At 39.8% G+C, this 18,165-nt stretch overlaps 1 protein-coding gene across 3 annotated transcripts in view; it reads right to left on the bottom strand.

The window, feature by feature from the left end:
* The window catches only part of SF3B1 (splicing factor 3b subunit 1), a 59,376-nt gene extending 41,407 nt beyond the window's left edge, over positions 1–17,969 (bottom strand). The window contains exon 1 of one of the 3 annotated variants that reach the window (XR_009256473.1): positions 17,844–17,969. The gene's annotated coding sequence lies outside the window, so the exon portion shown is untranslated. The remainder of the gene's footprint in view (positions 1–17,843) is intronic. The other 2 variants (XM_058710303.1, XM_058710281.1) reach the window with 2 other exon arrangements.
* Between the last annotated feature and the right edge of the window lie 196 nt (positions 17,970–18,165).

Genomic DNA, 18,165 nt, shown 5'->3' with positions numbered 1-18,165 from the left:
CAGATATTACTTACATGGTTTATAACCTAAACACAGATTATACTTTTATATATACAAAATAACATGTTTTAAAATAATTAAAGGAGGGGTGCCTGGATGGCTCAGTCAGTTAAGCGTCCCACTTCAGCTTAGGTCGTGATCTTGTGGTTTGTGAGTTAGAGCCCTGCATGGGGCTCTGTGCTGATAGCTCAGAGGCTGGAGTCTGCTTCAGATTCTGTCTCTCTCTCTCTCTCTGCCCCTCTCCCGCTCATGCTCTGTCTCTCTCAAAAATAAAATTAAAAAAAGTTTTTTTTTAATTTTAAATAATGAAAGGCAAAAAGAATGTGAAATAAGGAGTTACAGAAGGGTGTTATTATCCATCAATAATCAACAATCTAAAAAACATCCATGTTGACAAAAAGAATCACAAAAACATTGCATTTCTCGGCTCTACTTTATAAAAAAAGATGAATTTGTATACAGAAGGAAATTACTGTCCTGTAAAAATACATGCAAAGGAAATTCACTATAGTGTTAATAGTGGATGTTTATGAATGATGAAATTATGAATTATAAAAAAAATTTTTAGTATTTTCCAGATATTCTGCCAAAAACACATATTATTTTTATAAACACACACAAGGTAGGTATCACATGTCCTTTGTCTTTCCAAGATAGAAGCTGCACCTGCTGGCCAGTTTGCATTATATGCGTATTTCTCTAGGTTCCTAGGTATTCGGTTACTTTTTAAAAAAAAATTTTTTTTAATGTTTATTATCTCTGAGACAGACAGAGCATGAGTGGGGGAGGGGCAGAGAGAGAGGGAGACACAGAATCCAAAGCAGTCTCCAGGCTCTGAGCTGTCAGCACAGAACCGGACGTGGGGCTCGAACTCACAGACCGTGAGATCATGACCTAAGCCTAAGTTGGATGCTCAACTGACTGAGCCACCCAGGTGCCCCGGTATTCAGTTACTTTTGTAGGGCAAAGGCATATATAGGATAGTGAGACATGAGAAAATTTGCCAAAGTATCAAGGGAGATTCCCTTCTTTTAGTCTTCTTCTAAGGACTAATTACTCTTTAATAAAACAATGACTTGGACATTCAGACAATAAGTAACAGAGATTTTTCAATAAGTACTTTTTACTTTCCATTTTCAATATTAATACATAATACTCAGATATCACTTAAAATACATTTCCTGCCCTTTTCTGGTGAAGTTTTTTTCCAAAAGTTAGAAAAGGGATCTAGCTTTTATAATCTAAACAATTGACAGTGATGACATCCAATTAAAAGGAAAATCAAGGGGCGCCTGGGTGGCGCAGTCGGTTAAGCGTCCGACTTCAGCCAGGTCACGATCTCGCGGTCCGTGAGTTCGAGCCCCGCGTCGGGCTCTGGGCCGATGGCTCAGAGCCTGGAGCCTGCTTCCGATTCTGTGTCTCCCTCTCTCTCTGCCCCTCCCCCGTTCATGCTCTGTCTCTCTCTGTCCCAAAAATAAATAAAAAACGTTGAAAAAAAAATTTAAAAAAAAAAAAAAAAGGAAAATCAATTCCTTTTCTAAGTATTTAAAAAAAATTTTAATGTTTATTTTTGAGAGAGAGAGCACACACGCATGCACATACATATGGGGTAGGGGCAAGAGGGAGAAGAAGACAGAATCCAAAGCAGGCTCCTCGCTGTCAGCACAAAGCTGAACATGGGGCCCGAACCCACAACTGTGAGATCATGACCTGAGCCAAAGTCAGACAGTCAACCAACCGAGCCATCCAGGTGCCCCTATTCCTTTTCTTTTCAGGTAAGCTCTATACCCAATGTGGGGCTTGAACTTAAGACCCTGAGATCAAGAGTTGCATGCTCTACTGATTGAACCAGCCAGGCACCCTCATTCCTTTTCTTATCAGGAGCACTTGGAGGCTGGCTTTTCTGAGTCTCAAAAAAAATACCGCAAAGCAACAAGCATACATATTTTTTCTGGACAAAAAACAAGATGTAACAGTTTTGCAGAATGTTAAATGCTAGATGTAATTTTCTCAAATTACCTTTGGGGATAAAACTATAAAGGCCTTGAAGTTCTATGCTATAGGAAAACCACTGACAGTTTATCCAGCCCATTTTTTCTAAGGTAAAAGAAGGACTTTCATGGATAAATGGCCCACAATCTTGATGTGCAGTGTTTCCTAGAAGTCTCCTATATCAAAGGAATATCAGACTCTACCTACTCAAAGCCAAAAATCCAAAAACTTCTATCTCCCTTTCAGTTATGCCTAAAATCCCAAAACTACCGAGTCTTATTTCTGAAATTTTAACGCATAACTCGGTTAAAAAAAAGATAACCAGGGCACCTGGGTGGCTCAGTCAGTTAAGCGTCCGACTTCAGCTCAGGTCATGATCTCGCGGTCCGTGAGTTCGAGCCCCGCGTCGGGCTCTGGGCTGATGGCTCAGAGCCTGGAGCCTGCTTCCAATTCTGTGTCTCCCTCTCTCTCTGCCCCTCCCCTGTTCATGCTCTGTCTCTCTCTGTCTCAAAAATAAATAAACGTTAAAAAAAAAAAAAAGATAACCTTGAGACGATGTTCTAAATATGTCTGTCAATGTGCCTGTCATGTCTAGCTTCAACTTAACTGACCAAATTCTCTGCTCAGGGAAACAGCACTGGCTTGTCCTCCTGGAAGAGATAGGTACCTGGCCAGCTACCTAGAACGTGGCCTAGAATACAGGACATTCTACCCACAGAAAAAGAAGTTACTGGCTAGGCCAAGATTCCTTCTCTTGGAAATTTGAACTGGAAGTATGAAAGGAACTTGCTGGTTGCTATTGAAACAGAAAGAATCAAAGGAAAATGTCACTTGAATGACATAAGACTGAGGGATCATAAACTCCTGCTGCTCAAGTCCCCACAGCTACCCTGAATCCAGAACTATCTCCAGCTCCCACCTTCTAAAGGCCCATTCTTTAAATACTGATTTTCTTGAACTAGGGTAGATTTCTCTACCTTCCAGCTATACCAGGCCTCACTAGAATAGAAGCAGTATTTTCACATAATAGTGTGAATTCATTAATTAGTTTATTTTTCTAGTTAAAGGTCAACTGAGAGCTCTTTTTGATTCATAATGCTGAAATATCTAGTTACAGCACATATAAATCAAGTCTGAGGAGGTGTCCCAAACAGCTAAGGGATTGTGGCACAGAAGCATTAGGTGCCTGGAATGCTGTGATGTCTTCTAATATGTGAATTTGGCTAAGCTACAGTCCCTAATTATTCAAATAAATACCAATCTAAGGGGTTGCTATGAAGGCTTTTATAGATATGCTGAAAGTCCACAATAATTGACTTTAAGGAGACTGTCCTAGATAAGCTGGGTAGATCTAATTCAATCAGTTGAAAGGCCTTAACAGCAGAACTTAGGTTTCCCTGATGCAGAAGAAAATCTACCTGTGGATAGCAACTTCAGCCTCTGCTAGAAAGTTCCAGACTGCCCTTACTGATGGTCTGCCTTCAGATTTTGGACTTGCTTAGCCAGTGTCCACAATTGCATAAACCCAATTCCCTGCAGTAAATCTCTTAATATGTATCCCCTACTGGTGTTTCTCCAGTTAAAACCTGATTGATATAAATGCCAAAGGTAAATTTTACCATTCATTCGTTCAAAAAATATTTATTGAGGACCTATCAATAAATATTTAATGAGGACCTAGTCTATACCAGCCATTATTTTATTTCATTTTCATTTCATTTCATTTTTTTTATTATTTTTTTAACGTTTTTTTAATTTATTTTTGAGACAGAGAGAGACAGAGCATGAACGGGGGAGGGGCAGAGAGAGAGGGAGACACAGAATCGGAAGCAGGCTCCAGGCTCTGAGCCATCAGCCCAGAGCCCGACGCGGGGCTCGAACTCACGGACCGTGAGATCGTGACCTGAGCTGAAGTCGGACGCTTAACCGACTGAGCCACCCAAGCGCCCCCATTTCATTTCATTTTTAATTACGGAGCACATTGTATCCACAAAGAGTATGTACAATTTCCCATGCAGCTGCTATTACTCAAGAATAGTATCAGTCTCTTGTGTGTTGACTCCAGTGTTCCTTGCATCAATTATAGCTCCACCAGTCATACTTGAAAATCCATGTTTTGAATTTTGTGTTAGTTATTCCCTTGTACTTCTCTATACTTTTACTACATATGTATGTAATCAAGTATACTTGTTTTAACTTTTATGTAAATGGAATCATCCTAGTTATAGTCTTCTATAACTTGTGTGTAGCTATCACTTGTTCCTTTTTTTTTTCCAGTATAATTAACATACAGTGTTATATTAGTCTTAGGTGCACAATACAGTGATTCAACAATCTATACGTTACTCAGTGCTCATCACAATAACTGTACTCTTAATCCCCTTCACCTATTTCACCCATCACCCACCCACCTTCCCTCTGGTAGCCAGTTTGTTCTCTATATTTAAGAGTCTGTTTTTTTGTCTCTTTTTTCTTTGTTGGTTTCTTAAATTACATATATGAATGAGCTCATATGGTATTTGTCTTTCTCTGATTTATTTCATTTAGCATTATACCCTTTACATCTATCCATGTTGAAAATGGCAATATTTCATTCTTTTTATGGCTCAGTAATATTCCATTGTATATATACACCATATCTTCTTTATCTATTCATCTATTGATAAGGGATGGACATTTGGGTTGCTTCCATATCTTGGCTATTGTAAATAATGCTGCAATGAACATAGGGGTGCCTATATCTTTTAGAATTGGTGTTTTCATATTCTTTGGGTAAATACCCAGTAATATAATTACCAGAGATTATTTTAGATGCTGGGAATACAATGTTGAACAAGACACTGTCCTCATGGAGCTTACATTATTTGAGGGACAGAGATTAAAAACTGTGTGTGTGTGTGTTTGTATAATTTCAGGTACTGCCAAACACTATGAAGAAAAAGCAGAATTAAGGGAGAGTGGGCAGGATGGAGGATAGGATGGGGGCACCTAGCTGGCTCAGTCAGTGGAACATGCTACTCTTGATCTCAGGGTCATAAGTTAGAGCCCCACACTGGGCATAGAGATTACTTAATAACAACAACAAAAAAAATGTTTTTAAGGAAGAATAGGATGAACAGAAAAGGCAAGATCTCTGAGAGGATGACATTTGAATAGATATTTAAATGAAATAATGGAATGAGGATTGGGGAGAAGAGTATTCCAGACATAGTAAGTGCAAATATGCCAAGGTCGGAATGAGCTTGGGGTTTGTGTCCAGAGTGAAGTAAGGGGGAGGGAGGGAAGAATGGCATGAGATGAGATGGTACCACAGATGCCTGGCAGTATTACATTGTTGAATGAATGAATGAATGAATGTTGAATGAAAATATCTTCCAAACTTTCCTGCTCTATACTGCCTCTGTTAGCTAATACAGAGACAGCAGCCACATAGTTTTTGCTACTGGATTCTTCATGATAGATGTACATAAGAGCAGAAAACACTGTCACTAATGATTCGCCTTAGGATGACTGTTGCTACTAGCTAAACTAAGAAATTGGCAGGAGGAGAGGAAGGTGGTATATGAGGACCAGAGAAATATGATTTGTGAAGGAGGGTTAGGAATTTTGGGCAGACTATGGCCCTTGGGTCAATGACAGGTGTTGTATAGTCAGCAGGTACCAGAGTCAACAAGTTGGCAATAGCAATAATAACAATAGCTACAGTACAAAGCCCACAGTTTTTGATGCCACCCAGAACTCAAAGAGACTTATTAAGCATAGTGCTTCCTTCTTAGTGGTAGGAGGTACAAGATGCAATAGTTGTCCTTTACTTTGGAGGGGATGTCCAGGCATGCCCCAGGCCACTATGTACCTAAAACAGTGGTTCTCAGCTAGGAGTGATTTTGTCTTCCAGGGATACTTGGCAATGTCTAGAGACATTTTGGTTGTCACAACTCTATCCTCTTCCTAGAGGATTCTCCTTCCTATTCCCACCCCCATATCCTCTACTCTCTGTCACATGGTAAGTCCTCATCCGGTAAGACTGGCCCAGTGCCACCCCAGCCAGGAACCTCACCCTAGGATTGAGATATAGATTGTATGCTTTGATATTTCTGTGCCGTATTCCTGAAATAACACAGACATCTCTAAGTAATTACTTTGTGTTATCATTGTTTCTGTGTCTATCTCCCTGAATTGGACTGTAACACCTAGAGCAACTTAAAGGGAGAGATTACTGGCATCTAGAGGTCAGGGATACTGCTCAACATCCTATGTTGCACAAGATGCTCCCTGAAACTAGAAATTTTCTGGCCTAGGATGTCAGTTGTGCCACAGTTGAGAAATCCTGCCCTAAAAATACCACCAATGGAGCAGACCCTTTCTTTTTTTTTGGGTTTATCTTCCACCTTCTGGAGCATATGTCTTTCAAGGCCTCCAAGTATTTACCACTTCCTGGTCATCTAGTCTTATTAACAGGATTAACATAATGCCATCAATATAGTGGACCAAGGTTTCACTGTATGTCCAGATGTCCATGTTGCTTAAGACTGTATTATGATAGTTCTTATGACAGACTGCATTAGGGGGGAGTTAACATAATTCAGGGATAAAATTTAAAATGTATACTGTTGTCTACCCCAAGAGAATGCATACTGTTTAAATACTCCTTACCGTTAAGGATGGAAAACAACTCTTTCATCAGATCAATACTTGTCTACCATGTACTTGAGGTCATGTTAATCTCTTAATTCGCTCTAGAAACCACATCTGGCACAGCCACTGCAATTGAGGCTACTACCTGGTTGAATGTGATAATTCACTGTCATCCTCAGGATCTGTGTAGCCTTTGTAAGGGTCTGACGTCACTGTAAATATAATGTGGACCACCATCCTTGCATGCTTTAGGTCTTTAAGGCACTAATCTCTGCCATATTTCCTAGGATATAATAATGTTTTTTATTTCCTATCTTGGCAGGGTGTGGGGGGAGCTATTCAGTATCCTTCCCTGCTATGTTCTTATCCCATAGGCTCTGGAACTTATGAGACTTTGGCCAACTTCTATTATGCTCATCACAATTATACATTTGGCAACTTGGGAAATGACACTTGGCACTGTGAGCCAGACCTGGGCCAGGACATTTATGACCCTATATACCACCATTCTAAGAGAGGCCACTATGACACTTTGGGTATCAATGTCAACTTGGACATTTTGCCTACAGCCTTCAAAATATTTGGTTATTCCACTTTTTCCAATGTATAGTTTTGAGAGCAAATGATAGGTACCTTTGGAGAAGTACTAGGGGATTCATTAACACATACTAAGGTGTTACATGGTCCTTCCTGAGGACCTAGTTTCACTTTCAATCACATGGTCTGAAATCAAACCGTTCTAAGTTTAAAAACTAGCTCAGGTCTGAAAACTAAAGGAAAGGACCACTTTTTTTTTTTTCTTTCCTAACTGGAATAGCTGCCTTCAGCCTCCTAAACATCCATCCTTGATTTCTCTTGGTTGTAATAAATTGAACAATACTTCTGTACACCGCCCATCAATTTGCCTCTAAGGAAATCCTACTGAATCAACCATCTAAATATCATTCTGCAGGTCAGGACCCTCCAGGCAGCCATTCTAACCTTGTGCTAATCATAATTCTGCCCACCTTCCTTCTGATAGTTAAACCTCACCAGGTGGCCTCTATTTGGGGATCCCATCATCCCCATTGCTATCATGGAACTCAGCTCTGTAACTTTATCTGCCACTATCTCCAGAGGCCTGTAAAGAACAGCCACCATAACTAACAGTGCTTTGCTGGGCCATATTGAGTCTGGGGAAAACGAGAAAATCAGAAACATTGATCCTGTCTTTAAGATTTGGTATCTTGTTCATATGGATTTTTCTGCATTTTGATTTTTAATATTTTTTAATTTTAATATTTTTATATTATTTAATAATATATTTTAAATATTTTTGAGAGAGACAGAGAGAATGAGCAGGGGAGGGGCAAAAAGGGAGGGAGACAGAGGATCCGAAGCAGGCTCTGTGCTGACAGCACAAAGCCCAATGCAGGGCTTGAACTCAAAAACCACGAGATCATGACCTGAGCTTAAGTCAATCGCTTAACCAACTGAGCCACCCAGGTGCCCCTGCATTAATTTTGATTTTTAAAAATGTATTAGAGGATTATTTATTTATATTGGTTACTGGACTTTTTGGTACTCTCTTAAATTTTGCACCTGAGGCAAGTACCTCATTCACTTCACCCTAGTCTCAGTCTTATTCAGTGATGCTGGTGCTCTGTCACATTCCTTATTACTTTAGGAAACAGAGTATTCTCTGAGCCTTCCCATGGAACATAACTGCTGAGTTTTCCGGCCTTAGCATTGAATATCTATTCCAGCGTAGCTACTTCTTTGAGTCTTTTGATCATCCCTTCATCCACCATATCCCACAGTAGTCCTGCCATTCCTGCCACTTAATGTGGGCCATTACTTTCTCTGAGTTTCTAAGAGCCATCCTAGTAGAGTGTTAGCACTGCCTTTCCAGATTCTTGTCAGCGTATCATATCATGGGATGTCAGGGATTCATATCATGCTATCCAATGTTCTGCTATCTACCCCTGCCCCTTGATCTAGGACACTCAGAATTTATTTTTTTTTTAATTTAAAAAAAAAATTTTTTTTTTTAACGTTTATTTATTTTTGAGACAGAGAGAGACAGAGCGTGAACGGGGGAGGGTCACAGAGAGAGGGAGACACAGAATCTGAAACAGGCTCCAGGCTCTGAGCTGTCAGCACAGAGCCCGACGCGGGGCTCGAACCCACAGACCGTGAGATCATGACCCGAGCCGAAGTCGGACGCTTAACCAACCGAGCCACCCAGGCGCCCCTTGGACACTCAGAATTTAGTTCCTTATGCCGTCTTTCGGCTATGGATGGTACCTATTGGCTTGGTCATTTAGCTCCTTTGAGGTGTCCCTTTCCATCCTTAACAGGTCCAGAATTTTCTTGGCCAGGTAGAGTATGATTTAACTGCAGCTACTGGTCTGGGATCCAGGATGGAAAGTAAGGAAAGTTCCTGAGCAGGTACCTGTTGTCTTATAAGTCAGAGGTCTCTGTATATTCCTCAAGCAAAGAGAGAGGACTAGTTTTTTTAACAGGGACTTGAATATATAAATGTTGATTCATTTTTGAGAGAGAGAAAGTGTGGGCGGGAGGAGGGTCAGAGAGAGAGGGGGGCAGAGGATCCAAAGCAGGCTCTGCAATGACAGCAGTAAACTGATGTGGGGCTCAAACTCATGAACCATGAATGAGATCATGACCTGAGCTGAAGTGGGACACTCAACCGACTCAGCCACTAAGGCACCCCTACCCAGAAATTCTTAAAGGGAAGACTGTGTAAGAAGTAAATGTTGGCAAAAATTACACACTATAAAAATCACAAATTATTCCAAAAAAGAAGGAAAGAGTTTAAGCATAAAGATGCTAATATGAATAAATACAACAAGTCCTGGTAAAGTTAGACTTTAACAAAAAGGAGAAAAGATGAAAGGAGGCCTACATAAAAAAATAAATCAGGAGCTTCTGGGTTGGTGAATACGTGGCCACTAGAGAGAGTGGCACACTCAGCATGGAAACCCTGATTCCCTTCCCACATACCTTGCCCTATGCAGTTCTTCCATCCAGCTGTTCCTGACATATCCTTTTATAACGAACTGGTACTCTAAGAATGTACTGAGTAAAAATGCTGAGCAATGTGCAATATGCCTTGAAGAACTGCAGCACAGTGATATTATAGCGTGATTGCCTTATCTATACATAAGGGTCTTGTTTGTATATCATAAAGGCTGCACCAATGGTTTGAGATAAACAGATCTTGCCCTGGGCAACCTTTAGATTAAACATCAGATTTCTCTTTTATAGATTTTGTTGTCTTTTGAAGATGCTTGAAAAAGTGAAAGGATATGAAGATCCGTTACTAGAAAAACAAAAACAAAAATGAAGGCATACTCAGCCGGAAATCTGAGGTCTCTAAGATTCAGCAATAGAGAGATGGACAAACATACAGAACAGAGTAATATGTATACAAAGTACACACGGGGATTTAGAAAATTCTGCACATACCTTGATAGTCATCTACAAAGGTAATATTGATAAACATTTTGTATTCAGATGCCAATATTAACTGATTTAAAATTTCATTTGTTATTAAGTTCCCTAAAGCTGTGCAACTTCTTAGGTTTTGATTTGTTTTTTAGTTCGGAGTCTGTTTTATTTCCCCAACATCAGGTTTCTGCACACCTCTTCTTAAATTGAAGACCACATAATTTACTTCTTATACCTTAATGTCTTACATGTGAACCCAATAAATGTAACCAAGCAGTAACACATTCTCTGAGTGTAGACCATAATCTCAAGTTTTTATTTTTTTCCCCCATGAGTGGAAAATACACTTCTACATCAGAAAGTTAAAACGCTAATTTTTAAAATCACATATTTAACAATATCACAATGCAGTCCAAAGAGTAAATCAAGTGATATAATTACATTATAATTAATTAAATCTAGGATTATCTACTAAATTGCAACTTATTAAATATATTGTTTCCTCTTAAATGAAACTGCTAAACAGTTTGTCAGTAATGAATCATCTTGCAACTTTTTTTTAAAGCTATGCAACTTAAAAAAAATACAAATTACCAATTTTAAGTACTTCCAGATACAATAACTTTGTTTTGACTGGTTATTTTTGTTTTCTCTTTTCATACAATTGTTTTATTGTGCTTTGCAATCCCCAGGCAGTTTTCCCACATTTGGGTGGGGGGAAAAAGAAATTAAAAAAAAATTTATATTTATTTTTTGATAGAGAGACAGAACATGAGCAGGGGGAGGGGAAGAGAGAGAGAGCAGGTACAGATACAGAATCTGAAGCAGGCTACAGGCTCTGAGCAGTCAGCACATAGCCTGACACGGGGCTGTAACTCACGAACAGTGAGATCATGATCTGAGCCAAAGTCGGAAGCTTAACCAACTGAGCCACCCAGACACCCCCCCACACACACAAAAAGAAAATTTTAAGTGGCAGAAACATAAAAATAGTGTAAGGAAAGCTAAACACTCAATGAGCTGAGGCTTTTGGTGAAATGTTAAAGAAAATACAAAGGGGGCGCCTGGGTGGCTCAGTTGGTTAAGCGTCCGACTTCAGCTCAGGTCACGATCTCACGGTCCGCGAGATCGAGCCCCGCGTCGGGCTCTGGGCTGATGGCTCAGAGCCTGGATCCTGCTTCTGATTCTGTGTCTCCCTCTCTCTTTGCCCCTCCCCCATTCATGCTCTGTCTCTCTCTGTCTCAAAAATAAATAAACGTTAAAAAAAATTTAAAAAAAAGAAAATACAAAGGCCTTTGTTTGAAGCAAGAATAATGAAATTAGTTCTGTTACCTCAGGTAGATGGCTCAATATAACAGAAGACAAAGTGCACTCCCCGATTCATTTGTTTCTTTTTTTGTTGTTAAGAAAAATAATCCCAAAGGTAAAAGGAAAAAATATAAGAGGGAAATAGGCTTAATTTAAATGAAATAAGGTGACAGTACTAAGAGAGTAACTGATGGCTTTAAGTGAGGGAAGGTGCCCTGGCCAAAACCAACCACATCTCAGATGGCAAGAGAATTTGCTAATGTAACAAAAGCATCTTTAGGAGCAATCTCAACAAAATATACTACTTGTAGAGGACACAAGAGCTGAAAAATCTGAAACCCACATTCTACGCAAACTGACTAAAGAAATAATGTTTCATGAGCACCTTGATGGCTCAGTTGGTTGAGTGTCCAACTTTGGCTCAGGTCATGATCTCACATTTCATGAGTTGCAGCCCCACGTCATGCTCACTGCTGTCAGACTGTCAGCACAAAGTTTCGGATCCTCTGTTCCCCTCTCTGTGCCCCTTCCCCACTTGCGTTGTCCCAAAAATAAATATTTTTAAAAAGAAATAATGTTTCGAAAAAAAGAAATAATGTTTAATACCAAAAAGAGAAGATAGGAGAATACAAACTATGTCTCAGATTTTTAAAATGGTAATCCTAGTATAAAATATTTTGCCTATTGTTTTCATATATTATAGAAATACCACAGAAACCATAGTATTTCAGCTGCTTTATAGTCCAGGGCTGGGAGAAAGACTCATAGGAACAATTATAATACAAAGTGGTTAGAATAAATATATTTGTAGGATTTTAGAACTGTACAGAAATATCAAACCACGCTATATGTAGCTATATATAATTCCTAGGGTGTGACTTTCTGGATAGGGTGACACTGGATCAGTTTCATAGGATGAAGAAAGAATTAACCAGGTGAAAGGGAGTAGAGGAGATGGAAGTGGGAATAGGAAGAGTCTCCAGGAAAAGACAGCGTAGGCAACAAACACCACGGGGTCTGTAGAATCTAGAGGCAGTTCTGTGACTAGATGCCACAGTGTGTGGCAGGGAGTTGCAAAAGGAGAATTATAGGGTTGGATAAGAGGCTGGTCATATAACTAGGATGATCCATTTTCTTGATAAATTCTGAGTGCCCTAACCTAAAAATCTCTGAATCTGGAAAGCTGAGAAGAGCCCCTAAACTATATTGTTACTTTTTGTGGCCCTTCCTGGGTAGTCAATTATCTTCTTTTCTCTTGTTTACATTGCTGGTTTGAATCACTTGCTCAAGTTTCCAATTTTGACTCACTCTAATTGAGCTGTTTTAAAAATCAGTTCTAATATTTTGGTATTACAGAGTGGCTGCTTCATCTTTCAAGAAGTCATATAATACAAAGCAGCATTCTTTTTAAAAAAAATTTTTTTTTACATTTATTTATTTTTGAGAGACAGAGTGAGACAAAGTGAGAGTGGGGTAGGGGCAGAGAGAGAGGGAGATGCAGGATCAGAAGCAGGCTCCAGGCTCTGAGTTGTCAGCACAGAGCCTGATGCGGGACTCGAACCCACAGACTGTGAGATCATGACCTGAGCCGAAGTCGGAAGCTCAACCAACTGAGCAACCCAGGTGCCCCAAAGCAGCATTCTTTTAAGAACTTTTTTTTAATGTTTATTATTTTTGTGAGGGAGAGAGAGACAGTGAGAGAGTGTGCACGAGTGGGGAAGAGGCAGAGGAAGGGAGACAAAGAATCTGAAGCCAGGTTCTGAGCTGTAAGCAACAGAGCCTGATGGAGGGCTTAAACTCACAAATTGTGAGATCATGACCTGAGCTGAAGTCGGACACTTAACCAACTGAGTCACCCAGGGGTCCCTACAAAGCAGCATTTTGAGTCAAGGTCAGAAGATAAGTGTTGACTTGTTGGCCGTGCTGGTTTCTAGTGTGTGCAAGTTACTTATTTTTAAACTGTTTCCTATGTTCTCAGTAAGGCCTCATTGTATCCCATTAGATGCCCCATTATCAATTGATGCTTCCTGCTTAGACACCTGAGTCCCGGCTCCGTGGAGTTTGGGAATAGGAGATATGTCACCTTTATGCTTCTTAGGCACTATTATCAGCTGAGCAAGCACTGGTCTCCCCTCAGAGATCTGAGTCCCAGTATTGTGGGACCCTTTCACTAAGTTTCTAAGTTCTGATAGCCCAGAATTTTTCCTTGTTCCCTCAGTAGGAGGGGAGTATGCAGAAAAGTCAGGCTTGCCTGCTATTCTTTGAAAAACTTGCTTACAAGGTTGGCCTTTGGCAGGCATTTAAAAACCTGTATTTCAGGTAAGTTTTCACCATTTCCAGAACTGATAAGACTGCCTCACTGTGCCTAAACTGTGCAAGCAATATGGTTTGTGGAGTCTGGAACTTGGGTATATGACAGTCTCTAATGAGGTTATCTGGTTGGCAACATTTCACACATATTCATTTTGCTTTATATTCTTTTGCTGTAAGAAATCATAGCTGTGAGTACAACTATATGTTGAGTCCCATGAGTCTTCTCAGCAAATCACTAACCTACCAGTGCAGTGGTCTTGGGGACACAGAGTGGTACTTACTTCTTGCAGTCGCTACTGCTTTCTTATAGCAGTATCCACTTTTTGTCACCATAGTTCTGCAACCCCTGTTTAACAACATCCCTATATTAAATTTTCTGTTTAAAATAACTGGTATAGTTTTCCTGACTAGTCCTTGACTGACATAGCCAGTGAGTAAGGGTAAACTATCTAGTTAATGCCCTTCCATAGTCTAATTTCATCAGCAACTAACATTTGTAATAGCACTAACCTCTTGTAATGCAGTTCCTGATTCAGTAAAGGAATGTGTTCTTTCAACCAAACATTTTCATGAAGATAATCCCTGTATAAAATTATTTAGCATACTGGGAATATTATTTTGCTGATCAAAAAGGTATAAATAATGAGATTAATTTTAAAATTTTTGCTTTATTTCAGGAAAAAATATGTGATGTTTAGGTAAAGGTTTTGTTCTGTGGTTAAAATTCACCCAATATTCATTTGATTGGAGAGTTGATTATAAATAGTATTGGCACAAAGTCATAACCATCTCTATTTACCTGAAGCCTTTCTGGTTCTATTCAGTCTATATTCAGGGTTCTGAAATGAGCAAAAGGTCAAACAAAGTGAGATTCTAAGTGGAAGTCAATCAGGAGGATTTCATTTGGCAAGATCACATGAAAACAGAAATTAAATATGTGTGTATGCATACATATATAGTTTTATTATGGAAGATTTCAAACATCCATGAAATTTGGGTATATTATTATACACTCCCCATTTACTCATCATCCAGATCAATAATTAACAAATGATCAATTTTGTTTTATCCATTCTATTCCTTCACCCTCTCCCCCATTGATTATTATTTTTTTAAGTTTATTTATTTTTGAGAGAGACAGAGACAGTGTGGGTGGGAGGGGGGCAGAGAGAGAGGGGAGAGAGAATCCTAAGCAGGCTCCACACCACCAGCACAGAGCCCAATGCAGGGCTCGAATCCATGAAACCGGGAGATTATGACCTGAGCCAAAACCAAGAGTTGGACGCTTAACTGACTGAGCCACCTAGGCTCCCCCGTGATGTTGGATTATTTTAAAACATATTACAGACATCATATTTCACTTGTAAAATCCTCAATATAAATCTTTACTGAAGTAGAGATTCCACTTTAATTTCTCATGCTTTTATATGTCTTTTTACATTTAGTTTGTTCAAAACAAAATCCAAACAATGCCTCTTAAAATCTTTTAAATCTAATCAGTATGGATGGTAGCTACACTTATGGTGAAATATATCATAATGTATAAACTTATCCAACTTATTTAATATAACACTGTGTGTCAACCAGACTCAAAGGAAAAAAAAAATCTACCTTAGTCCCCTGCCCCCTTCTCCCTTATTTGACATTTATTAAAGAAATTGGGGCATTTGTCCTATAAAATTTCCCATCTTATTTGGCAGATTGTATCTCCATGGTGTCATTTAACATGTTCTTCTATCCCCTGTATAAACTGGCTTATTTGAAAGCTTCACCAGATTCAGATTCAATTATTTTGGCAAAAATATTTAATATATGATATTGTGTCAAATATATTTTTGACAGCATAGTTTGTTTGGACTCTAAGATATTGCTTCCCACAGGTGTCTGCTGAGTTTTAATTTATTGCCAATCTTTTTATGTTGGTAGACCATTTAACCCCCAATTTACAGAAGCACTGTCATCTACTGAAACTGAACGGAGTTTATTATCACCTTTAAGCTTATGACATTATTTCCTTTACTGAGAAGATGTCATCTATTACAAAGATTCTTTTATTTGCCTTAAAAGTTTTTTTTTAATTGGGGGGTCACCTGGGTGGCTCAGTTGGTTAACTGTCTGACTTCGGCTCAGGTCATGATCCCACATTTCATGGGTTTGAGCCCCACTTCGGGCTCTGTACCGACAGCTCAGAACCTGGAACATGCTTCAGATTCTGTCTCCCGCTCTCTCTGCCCTCCCCCACTCATGCTTTTTCTCTGTTTCCCTTTAAAAAATAAACATTAAAAAAAATTTTTTTTAAGTTTTTTAAATTGGGAAACTATTCAATTGAGTGACCCAATTCAGTAGGTATTTTCATATGTCTGAGAAGAGTTGAATGAAAAAATGTTTGGTGAATTTAATAAAAGAAAGCCTTGGGGTATCTGGGTGGTTCAGTCAGTTGAGCATCCAACTCTTGATTTAGGCTCAGGTCATGATCCCAGGGTCATGGGATCCAGTCCCACATTAGGCTCTGTGCTGAGAATAGAGCCTGCTTAAGATTCTCTCTCTCTCCCTCTGCCCCTCTCCCCAACTTTCACTCTGTCTAAAATATATATATTTTAAAAAAGTGTTGGGGCACGTGGGTGGCTCAGACAGTTAAGCGTCCAACTTTGGCTTTGGCTCCAATCATGATCTCACAGTTAGTGAATTCAAGCCCTACACTGGGCTCTGCGCTGATGGTGCGGAGCCTGCATGGGATTCTCCATCTCTCTACTTCTCTCTCTGCCCCTTCCCCACTTGTGCATGCATGTGTGCTTTCTCAAAATAAACAAACAAAGCCTTATATTAAGTACTTAAGCACATCATGTACTGACAAGTATGTTTAACAGGTCTTCCAGTTAACAATATCAATAGTTTGAAATAGAATTTAAGTAGGAGGTGGCAGTGTAATGCTTATATCTCCTAGACAACTGGTAACAACTGGTTTTTGAGCAAAGGAGTAATATGATAAAAATTTGTTTTAAGGAAGACATTACTGGAAATACTGAGGTCAAGAATAGCAGGGATTGTGCATTTGAAAGTAATTTAATACAGAATCGTTTGGATGCAGCTATACACCACCTCAACAAGTATGTTATGTGTTGTATTGAAAAGTGTTTGATAAACTTTGTAGCTAGTCATTTAAACTCGTTCCACAAAGCATCTAGTAAGGGATGACTGCAATGAACAAAGCAAGAGTAGAAAAATAATAAAAAATGACAAATTCCCTATATCATTATTTATATCACCCCCAAAATAATCATATATACACACAGCAGCTGAATATTTCTGTTAATGTAGATCAGATCAAGTCACTATTCCACCCTCAAGCTTGCATGACTTCCCTGCACACTTAGAATAAAATCCAAAGTTGATACCATGGCCTCCCAGGCACTATGATAAAGCCCTCACTATCTCTAACCTCATTTCTTACCACGCTCCTCCTCACTCACTGTGATCCAAAGCCCTTGCTCTTCATAAAACAAGGCAACATTATTTCTGTTTGGGGCCTATGCACTTGCTATTCCACCTGAAGTTACTTTCCTCCCAAATACTCACATAATTCATTTCCTCACTTTAGACCTTTGTTCAGTATCACCTCCTGAGAGGCCCACCTGACCACCCTATATAGATTAGCACCACACCTTACCCCTGTCCACCTCATTACCCTGATTTTTTTTTCTATAACACGTGCCCAATATTTGTTCATTATATTTAATCAACTATCTCATTTGCTCCTCAAAACCATATTCAGTAGGTAGTACTGCTATCCGGTTTACAGGACATTGACATACAAAGATTAAATAAGGACCTGGGAACAGAGAAGAAAAGAATGTCAGGACTTGATGACTGACTGATTCCTGACATGGGTAAATTAAAGCAAAGTTGTCTGGTTTGTCTGCACTATGGGAAACCCACATTATACATGAACACCAATAAAAATGTTGGCCAGACAAGAGGAAGGCAAATAGAACGGAGTCTCTTCCCTAGGCACATGACCTTATGTTGCCCTCGCAACAATTTCATGGGGTAAGCACGGCAGGTACTGTATTAGACAATCATTAAACAGCAAGACTGACGGCCAGACTTCGCAGCCAGGAACGATGGCAGTCCGGCTCAGCACTCACCGGTTTGGACAGTTACGCAACGAACACCCAGAACCTCGAGCTTTCTCCCGCCCTTGGACTGGGCTCACGTGCCGAGCCTCACGACCTCAAGCAGCGCCTAAGAGAACGTGGCCGTTGGCGAATCCGGAGAAGAGTTCCAGCGCGGGAGGTGGGGTGAAAGGTCACGATGAGTCTTACGTAAAAGGCGCCTTACCGCGCGGCGGGAACTGGAGCTCGGCCAGGAAAGAGGGGTGTGTCCAGGCGGCCCTGAGCTCCCTTTGATTGGCTGGAAGGATGACGAGGCATTTACAGTCTGCCTTACGGCAGCGGGAGCTTGCGTCAG

Source organism: Neofelis nebulosa, chromosome 2 (assembly GCF_028018385.1).
Source record: "Neofelis nebulosa isolate mNeoNeb1 chromosome 2, mNeoNeb1.pri, whole genome shotgun sequence".
Taxonomy (NCBI): Eukaryota; Metazoa; Chordata; class Mammalia; order Carnivora; family Felidae; genus Neofelis; species Neofelis nebulosa.
Note: the sequence above shows the minus strand (reverse complement) of the source record. Positions and strands in the feature narration are given on the sequence as shown.